The sequence below is a fragment of the Mirounga angustirostris genome, unplaced genomic scaffold (genome assembly GCF_029215605.1).
Source record: "Mirounga angustirostris isolate CCGP_5_RB_7025 unplaced genomic scaffold, mMirAng1.0.hap1 SCAF_10, whole genome shotgun sequence".
Classification (NCBI taxonomy): Eukaryota; Metazoa; Chordata; class Mammalia; order Carnivora; family Phocidae; genus Mirounga; species Mirounga angustirostris.
The window spans coordinates 111,823,844-111,832,891 of record NW_026991718.1 but is presented as its reverse complement, the minus strand read 5'-3'; the positions used below and the strand labels follow the sequence as shown (position 1 = coordinate 111,832,891).

Below are 9,048 nucleotides of genomic sequence, written 5' to 3'. Positions count from 1 at the left end.
ATTAATTCTCAGATTTCTGTGTGTGAATTGAGTGGTTCTTCTGATATTCTCACCTGGGGTCACCCATATGACTGCATCTCTGTCCATATGACCTTTCCGTTTCAAGGAAGTTAAAGCTAGGTCTAAGAAGGTAAACCCCAATATGCAGCATTTTCAAACTTCTGTTATCATGCTTTCTTAAATCCCATTGGCCAAAGCAATTTTTGCTTTTTAATTTAAATTTTAGTTAGTTAACATACAGCACAATATTGGTTTCAGGAGTAGAATTTAGTGATTCATCACTTATATATAATACCCAGTGCTCATCACAAGTGCCCTCCTTAATGCTCAACCCATCATTCCCCCAATGCCCACCTCACCTCCATCAACCTTCAGTTTGTTCTCTATCGTTAAGAGTCTCTTATGTTTTGTTTCCCTCTCTCCCTTTTTTCCTTTCCCCTTCCTGTGTGTTCTGTTTTCTTTTTAAATTCCACATTTGAGTGGGATCATATACTATTTGTCTTTCTCTGACTGACTTATTTCACTTAGCATAATACACTCTAGCTCCATCCACGTCATTACAAATAGCAAGTTTTCTTTTTTTTTTTTTTTTTGATGGCTGAGTAAATTCCATTATATATATATACCACACCTTTATCCATTCATCAGCCGATTGGCCAAAGCAATATGACCTGCAGTCAGTATGAAAAAGGACTACACGAAGGCATGAATACTGGAGACATGATTCATGGGGATCATCAGTGTATCAGTCTACCACAAATGGAATCTTCTAAGAATAAATTTGACATTCTAAATTGAAAAATACAAAATCTAAAGTTAGGAATTTATTGGATGGGCTTAACAGCAGACTAGGCAGAGTGGAAGAAAGAATCAGGAAACTCAAAGACAAATCAATAGGAAATACAATAAAAGCACAGGGAGAAAAAGTATGCAGAACAAACAGAACAGAGAATAAGAGACTTATGGGACAATTTCAAATGTTCTAACATATATCTAATTGGGAGTCTTAGAAGGAGAAAAGAGAGGAAATGGGGAAGAAGAAATATTTTTTAAAGTATTGGCTGAAAACTTTCCAAAATTGTTGAAAGATCATCAATTCACAGACTCAAGAAGTCTAATGAACTCCCTTCAGAATAGACACGAAGAAAATCAAGTTTAAGCATAACATAGTCAAACTGCTAACAACCAAAAGAAAACATACTTCCCAATACCTGTGAATATTTCAAACAAAATACATTCAATAATTTTATGGAGAAAATTAGAAGCCCTTATTAAAAGACAATATAGAAAGCCTAAATTTATAGAGACGTACCATGTTTATGAATTAGAAGACTCAATGTCTTAAAGACATCAATTCTACACAAACTGTTTCCCAGATTCAATGATATTCCAATCAAAATCTTAACCAAACCTTTTCCAAAACTTGACCAAAATTGTACACTTATTAACAAATGTTTTATTAGGGGCATAGACATAGATGATGAAATGAGCAGTAAAGCACATACTGAGGATAATGGTCAACTCTAAGTATAGGAATTGGAAGAGGTAATGCTGATATTCTACTATTTTATCTGGATGGTAGGTATGGAGATATTTGTTTTCTTATTATTTTTATACTTTTATATATTTTAAATATTCTTTTGACTTCTCAATCTATAATAAAAATCAAGTTTTTCAAAAAGAGATAAAATCCATGAACATTAAGTGTCTCAAAATCTTTAAGTCCAGAAAAAAAGGAAAAGATAAATCAATCATGAAGACCTAGAGAAGAATATATGTGAAAATTACATGGTGGGAATGTAAAACAGTGCAACCACTTTGAAAGCACTAGACAGTTTCTCAAAAAGTGTAATGTACCATATGATCCAACCGTTCACATCTAGGTGTTTACCCAGGAGAAACAAAAGCATATGCCCACACAAAGACTCGTAATATAATTGCTCACAGCAGCTTTATTTGTAAAAGCCCAAAACTGGAAACACTCTAAACTGGTGACAGGTGAACAGACAAACAAGTTGTGGTATATCCATACAATGGAATATTATTCAGTAATAAGAAGCAATGAAGTGGGCGCCTGGGTGGCTCAGTTGGTTAAGCGACTGCCTTCAGCTCAGGTCATGATCCTGGAGTCCCTGGATCGAGTCCCGCATCGGGCTTCCTGCTCGGCGGGGAGTCTGCTTCGTCCTCTGACCCTATCCCCTCTCAGGTGTTCTCTCTCTCTCATTCTCTCTCTCTCAAATAAATAAAAATAAAACCTTAAAAAAAAAAAAAAGAAGCAATGAAGTACTGATGCTACAACGTGGGTGATTCTTCCAATAATTACGCTGAATGAAAGAAAACAGACAAACCATGAGACATTCTTGGTCCAAAAATGTCTGTGTCATCTGACCTCCATGCATCCTCCAATTTTGACACATGGCATTTTGGGTCCCTACTTATTAGAGTCAACTCAGAAACAGCGTTGCCTTTCCCAAATATAGAATCACCCTGGTCAATGGCCACAGGTGCCCTGGCCCAAAGAAAGATTTTCAGTATGTGCCTGTGGCGTTGTTACAGAGTCCTTCCTCAAAGGGACCCAACCCCCACTTCAGTCAAGGGTTTCTGGGTCTATGAATTTAAATGAGAAGCCATGGTTCTCCACAGAGTCATCTCAACAAAGGGTTTTTCCCCCAGGGCAGGAAGTTATCTGTTTTGTCAGCTGCTGAATCCTCTGTAGTTAGAATAATGCCTGGCACCCCTAGTAGGTAGTCGATAACTGTTAGTTGAATTAATGGAAAACAGAAAAAGTAGGGTGTTGATGCTGGTGAAGTGAAGGTGGGCATCCTGAGGTGAGTATGGTTGAGATATCAGTGGAAATCATGAGGCATGCCCAATCAGGGAAGCCTGAGCCTCAACCAGATGCTCACTGGACTGTGGGTTCAAATTAGGGAAAAATGGAGAAAAATTAATGAACATGCACATAATGCTGGAAATATATCATCGAAAACCATATCTAAATTGTTGTAACACTAAGGATTTTTTTTACCATGTCTTAGAGCTACTGAACCATAATTCCCATAAAACATAGATCCATTTGTTCATTTAGTCATATAACAAGTACTTATTTTTTTAAGATTTTGTTTATTTATTTGACAGAAAATGAGAGAGCACAGTAGGGGGAGCGGCAGGCAGAGGCAGAGGGAGAAGCAGGCTCTTCGAGCAGGGAGCCCGATGCGGCGCTCGATCCCAGGACCCCGGGATCATGACCTGAGCTGAAGGCAGACGCTTAACGACTGAGCCACCCAGGCGCCCCAACAAGTACTTATTGATACCTGTTATTTGCCAGACACCAGGTTAGTCTCTAGCTATAATGTAGTAAATAAAACAAATATGCACTTTGTCATCGTGGAGCCTACAACCTGTGGAGGAAAAGGCATTAAAGAAATAAATTCATAATTACATATGGTAGCAAGGGCTATGAAGAGTGTAGTGATTGAGAATAGGAGTAGGGGGCTCATGAGGGAGGTGGACCTCCATGTGCTGTCAGGGTAATGCTCTTTGAGGGGTGGCATTCAAGCTGGGATCGGCAGGATGAGAAGTCATGCTTGCAGAGAGTTGGGAGTGGGTCTGCAGAAGAATATTCCAGGGAGAACAGCATGGGCATAAGCCTTTTTAGGGGCAGGTGGCTGGTTCCAGAGACTGAAAGAATGGCCATACGGTTAAAGCCTGGTGTGCAAGGGAAGAGACATACGGGAGGAGATTTGAGAGGCAGGCAGTGTGATAGGCCACACAATATTGTGATGTTTGTATTTTTTTTTAAGATTTATTTATTTATTTATTTGAGAGAGAGAGGAAGAAATGGGGAGGGGCAGAGGGACAGAGAGAGAGAGAGTATCCTCAAGCAGACTCCCTGCTAAGCAGGGAGCCCCACTCAGGGCTCCATCCCAAGACCTGGAGATCATGACCTGAGCAAAAGGCTGATGCTTAAAGGACTGAGCCAGCCAGGTGTCCCTAGCTTGACTTTTACTAAGGCATCTTTTCAGCTTTCATTCCAATTATAAACTGCTTATTCTCTGTATTTTCCAATTCTGTTCCCAAATTCTTACTGATGCAGTTCATCATTTTGTACCAACCCACTTCCTAGGTCACGGGCCAGCCTATAGGATTGGTTTGGCTTGGGGAGGTGCCAACCTCTTGTCCAATTAACTATGTCTGGGGCATGAGGGAGAGTGGTCTCCTGGTCTGCATATGACTGTCACTTCAGTCAAGGCTGTGAGCAGGGCTACAAGAGTATACATGGATGAGTCATGCAGTGTTCCATGTATTCACATTTCTGTGTATCCTTGCTATAAACTTCTATAGGGAGGAATATGTCTGCTCTTTCTTTGTGAAACACCAAGCCCCTATGCTTAGGGAGAAACAGACATCAATGAAATGTGGATCTTCTTGGCGGAATTCTGAGGAAGGGTATTTATGGCCCCTCTCTCTATCTCCTCATGAGGTCCCACTAATCTATTGGTGAGAGCTCGACATTCCCAGGGTCCTATTAGACTCAATGCTCCCTTTTTTTTTTTTAAAGATTTTATTTATTTATTTGACAGAGAGAGAGACAGCGAGAGCAGGAACACAAGCAGGGAGAGTGGGAGAGCGAGAAGCAGGCTTCCTGCCGAGCAGGGAGCCCGATGTGGGGCTCGATTCCAGGACCCTGGGATCGTGACCTGAGCCGAAGGCAGACGCTTAACGACTGAGCCACCCAGGCGCCCGCTCAATGATCCCTTTTATAATAAATATTTTGCAGGGGTGCCTGGGTGGCTCAGTCGGTTAAGTGTCTGCCTTCGGCTCAGGTCATGATCCCAGGGTCCTGGAACGGAGCCCCCACATTGGGATCCCTGCTCAGCAAGGAGCCTGCTTCTCCCTCTCCCTCTGCTGCTCCCCACCCCCTGGCTCGTGCTCTCTCACTCTCCCTCTCTCTCAAATAAATAAATAAAATCTTTAAAAAAAATAAATGAATAAATAAATATTTTGCGGTGCCCCCTTTCTGTCCTAAAATAAAATTCATAAAATTGTAACCTATCTTCTCACATAATTGCAAGAAAAAGATCAAATTAAGTCCTAACCATAATATAAAGGAGAAAAGAGACTATTTTATAACAATATGTATTTTGATGTGTAAATACACTTAAAGACATAATGAAACATGTCAGATCTTGTACCTATACATAGTCTGAGTGCAAGAGCTGCAAATGCAGGCTCAAATGTGTGTGCCATATGCACAGTTCAAATACTACCCTAAGTGTTTACTATCTGTATCCTGACTTTCCAAAATGGTAAACAGCTTGGGCAAAGTTCTAACCAAAACAAAGTATAATCGTTCCTTAATTTACACAGTAGTTTCATTCCAGGAAAATTCAATATGCAAAAAGTACTTGCAAAATAGCCTTAGATTCTGGGCTCAGAATTATAAATGGGTTTCTCTCCTATATAAATGTCTAGCAGGACATTTGAATTTTGTTTGGGAAATTGGTCAATACTTCATTTTCCAGGACAGTCACACACATTGCGTGCCATTTGCATCCCGGGTCCCCAACCTACTAAATTACAATAAGGACTCCTTTAATTTTGACTATCAAAAGAAAGAAAAAAAAAGCCATCAGCAAATTCCAAAAATAACCCCTAGAGGACAGTGTCTTCCCATTGAGAATCATCCATTTGCCATTAACAGAGTCCTTTCTCGTCGGTGGGTCTATTCTTTGTGAGACAAATGGAGCTGCATCATAAGCAAATTTAACTAAGTGTGCTCAGAAGAAAAGAGATAAGGGAGAAATGAGTTGTCTCGGGTTTTCGTTTTTTTTTTTTTTTAATCTGTATCTTACTTTTTTTTTCTTTTTTGGAGATTTATTTATTTGAGAGAGCGAGAGCGCACCCGCGTGTGCATGCATGTAGGGGGAGGGACAGAGGGAGATAATCCTCAAGACGACACCCTGTTGAGCACAGAGCCTGACAGGGGCTCGATTTCAAGACCCTGAGATCATGACCTGAGCCAAAGCCAAGAGTCGGACACTGTAACCAACCGAGCCACCCAGGCACCCACCCCCTCCTTACTTTTTAAGTCAACCTAGTTTTGCCTTTCTGAACGTGGCATAAATAGAGTCATTCAATATGTTCGTCTTTGTATATGGCTTCTTTTGCTTAACATAATGTTTTTGAGATTAACTCGTGTTGTGTGTATCAGACTATATTGTTACTGTTGTTTATTGTTTATTGTTGTTAGTATTGTACTGTATGGATATAATTCAATTTATCCAGTCACTTGCTGGACATTTGGGTTGTTTCCAGCTATGGGATATTAGAAATAATATAGCTGCTACAAACATTAATAGAGAAGTCTTTGTATACACATATTTCTATTTAATTTTATAAGTAACTCTTATAGAAGTTATGTATCAACCGTTTTTCCAAAGTGGTTGTCCATGTTACATTCCCATCAGCAAGGTATTAGCATTCCGGTTGCTCCATATCTTCACCAACACTCACTTTGGTCCATTTTTTTTTTTTATTTTAATCATTCTGGTGGGTGTGTAATGGTATCCCATTATGGTTTTAATTTGCATTTCCCTGATCCCTAATGATTTTGAACATCTTTTCATGGGCATATTGGCCGTTTGTATACCTACTTTTGTAAAATGTCTAAAATATTTGCCCACTATATTATTAGATTATCTTTTTCTTGCTGGTTTATAGGAGCTCTTCATATATTCTGGAAATGAGTCCTTTATCAAATATATGCTCATGCAAATATGAGCAATAGTAGTCCAAATAAACCAGAAGAATCCCTCCTGGAGCCAGCGGCTGTGTGCATGAGAGATGGGAATTGCCTCGATTCCCCTGCAGGAAAAGCACACGGCAATGAAGACATCACACTGTGTTGTGTGATTCCACTGTGGAGATACTTCTTTTTCATACAAATGGCCCATTGATAAAAGGTACTGCATACGGTATATAGTCCATGGTATCATAATAGCGCTGTGGTGAGTACATCTTAACCTATAGAGGTATCGAATCACTATGTTGTACACCTGAAACTAATGTAACATTGTGTATCAACTATACTTCAGTGAAAATATAAGTAACAAGGGGTACCTGGCTGGCTCAGTCAGTGAAGCAGTACGCGATTCTTGATCTCGGTGTTGGGGGTTTGAGCCCCACACAGGAGTAGAGATTACTTAAAAAATAAATTCTTTTATAAATAAATAAAATACATTTTTAAAAAATAAGTCTATTTTTCTGTTTTTTAAAAAAGAAAAGAATATCCCCTAAACATAACCAATAACTTCCTTTGGTGTATCACCAGAGAAGCCTGATGTGTTCCACTGATGGAAGAAAGTTCACTCTGTATGTCAGTCTCCAGAAAGGTGCCTTCCTGAGCCATTGTCAAGGATCATTTGGGCCAACACGTGATTGTTGCCTGGCTCTCAGACTTTGAGGCAGCCCTGGCACAATAAGCAATTCCACTCAACTCTGCCATGGAAAACCCAGGTGGGGAAGGGAGCAGGGAGTCACCAAATCTTATCCCAAACCCCCTACCCTATCTGTCATGGTCACCCCCTTGTTCTTTTCCTTTCTTGTAAGCCCAAAGGGATCCACCCATTACTGAAACAAGAAACTCCTCTAATCTCTAATAGAAGAATCTCTATGAAAATGCAGATAGTGCTCGCTTTGGCAGCATATATACTAAAATTGGAACGATACAGAGAAGATTGGCACGGATGACACTCAAATTCGTGAAGCATTCCATATTTTTGCCTATTGGGTTCCCTGCTCTGCGAGCCTGCTTCTCCCTCTCCCTCTGCCCCTCCCCCCAGCTCATGTGCGTTCTCTCTCTCTATCTCAAGTGGATGAATAAAAGCGTAGATATAAGGGGCGCCTGGGTGGCTCAGTTGGTTAAGCAACTCCCTTCGGTTCAGGTCATGAGTTCCAGGATCGAGTCCTACACCCGGCTTCCCTGCTCAGCGGGGAGTCTGCTTCTCCCTCTGAGCACCCTGCACTCTCTCCCTCTCACTCTCACTCTCTCAAATAAATAAATAAAATATTTTTTAAAAGCATGTATATATATGAATATAATATATATTATATATTATGTATTAATATTATATATATGAATAGTATATACACGATATATAATAGTATATATATACACATACAAACAGGTTTTTTAACTTTTTAAAAAATATATGGGTAACTCCATCCTGAGAAAATATGTAACAAAAGCTAACGGGGGGAGGGGGGCACCTGGCTGGCTCAGTCAGAGGGGCATGTGACTCTTGATCTCAGGGTTGTGAGTTCAAACCCCACTCTGGCCATAGACATTACTTAAAAATAAAATCTTTAGGGGTGCCTAGGTGGTTCAGTCAGTAAAGCATCCAACTTTTGATTTTTGGCTTGATTTTGGAGAGAGCATGATCTCAGGGATTAAGATTCTCTCTCTCCCTTGGGGTGCCTGGGTGGCTCAGTTGGTTAAGCGACGGCCTTCGGCTCAGGTCATGATCCTGGAGTCCCGGGATCGAGTCCCGCATCGGGCTACCTGCTCAGCAGGGAGTCTGCTTCTCCCTCTCCCGCTCCCCCCTCTTGTGCTCTTTCTCTCTCTCACTCTCTCTCTCAAATAAATAAAATCTTTAAAAAAAAAAAAAAGATTCTCTCTCTCCCTCTTTCTCTACCCCTCCCCCTGCTCATGCGCTCGATCTCTCTCTCTCGCTCTCTCAAACAAATAAATCTTAAAAACATAAAATAAAAATAAAATATTTTTTAAAAAGCTAACAGATTATAAGAATGGTAAATATTTTGAAGCTCATCTATGTTTTATTTTCCTACAATGTGTTCTAACCACTCTACTCAAGTGATAAAAATTGGAAAATTTTAAAGAAATTTTGGGAAGCTTTTTAGTGCTAAAAATCTTGTTTTGGAAGACTATCTAAGCACATATGGAAATGCTCATGATACATTGGTAAGTAAAAAACAAAACAAAGACAAAAAAACCAAAACACCAAAAATTTTGTGCAGTTTTATTCCTTT

The 9,048-nt window shown here is 40.0% G+C and overlaps 1 pseudogene; it reads left to right on the top strand.

Moving 5' to 3' along the window:
• The first annotated feature begins 7,686 nt into the window (after window positions 1-7,686).
• LOC123852173 (U6 spliceosomal RNA) lies at window positions 7,687-7,780 on the top strand (annotated as a pseudogene).
• Window positions 7,781-9,048: the final 1,268 nt, after the last annotated feature.